This window comes from Elephantulus edwardii, unplaced genomic scaffold (genome assembly GCF_000299155.1).
Source record: "Elephantulus edwardii isolate Elephantulus edwardi_28Jun2011 unplaced genomic scaffold, EleEdw1.0 scaffold00052, whole genome shotgun sequence".
Lineage (NCBI taxonomy): Eukaryota > Metazoa > Chordata > Mammalia > Macroscelidea > Macroscelididae > Elephantulus > Elephantulus edwardii.
In genome coordinates this window covers 7,594,883-7,596,037 of record NW_006399802.1, presented here as the reverse complement: position 1 = coordinate 7,596,037, position 1,155 = coordinate 7,594,883, and the positions used below count along the sequence as shown (strand labels likewise).

Here is a 1,155-nt window from a genome sequence, read left to right as displayed (position 1 = left end):
CCTACACTCCCACCACCACGCTCCTGCCTGGCATGCAATTGATAGCCTCTGAAAATCCAGTGGGTTGGGTCCGACTTGATGACAGTGAGTTGAATTGTTACATTATCCAGAAATTGCTATGATTAATGATCTCAACACTGAGTAATACTTTTATGATCTGCACCTCTGGATACACTTTAGATGCTCCATTCAACTGGCAAAATGTAAAAAGCAAGAGTAAGGAGCAAGAAGTTGCAGTGTAGAAAAAGAGCACAAATTTAAGTTCCGGATTGGTTGAGATCTGTCAGGCATCGCTGTTCTCTTAGGCTCGTAGCCACTTCCTCCCGATGGAAGCCAGAGAGATGCTCACGGCATCCCGTTTCCCCAGAAAGCTACTAAAGTTCCTGTGGAAACAAAGTAGAATTTCGAAGAGCATAATGGATGGAGAGGAGAAAACTTACGGTGGCTGTGAAGGCCCAGATGCCATGTATGTCAAATTGATATCTTCTGATGGTCATGAATTTATTGTAAAAAGAGAACATGCACTAACATCAGGAACAATAAAAGCCATGTTGAGTGGCCCAGGTCAGTTTGCTGAAAATGAAACCAATAAGGTCGATTTTAGAGAGATCCCTTCACACGTGCTATCAAAAGTTTGCATGTATTTTACCTACAAGGTTCGCTACACTAACAGCTCCACTGAGATTCCCTAATTCCCAATTGCACCTGAAATTGCACTGGAACTGCTGATGGCTGCGAACTTCTTAGATTGTTAAATAAAATAAATTAAAATAATAAACTGTTAACTTTTTCCAGTATTAAAAAAAAAAAAGAGCACAAATTTAGAGATTAAAAAAGAACCTAAAATGGAATCCTAATTCTGCCCAACTTGTGTGACCATAAAAAAGTACAGCCTCTCTATGCTTCAGCTTCCTACCTTGGAATGATAATAGTAGAAGCCTTAGGTTGTTAATGACTAAAATAGTAATGTAAATTGTGTTTTAGACAGTTCTTGGAGAGTGAGGACTCAGTGATTGATGAGTCGCCTGCGATAGCAATTAACAACAACAACAACAACAACAACGCTAGACTAGATTTAAATTCCAGTCTGTCACTTGGTCAAAACTCAGTTTCCCCCCATCTGTATGATTTGATTTGTTGTCTGAGTAAAACAAG

At 39.5% G+C, this 1,155-nt stretch overlaps 1 pseudogene; it reads left to right on the top strand.

The window, feature by feature from the left end:
* Nucleotides 1–416: 416 nt before the first annotated feature.
* Nucleotides 417–755, top strand: LOC102862939 (annotated as a pseudogene).
* The last annotated feature ends 400 nt before the right edge of the window (nt 756–1,155 follow it).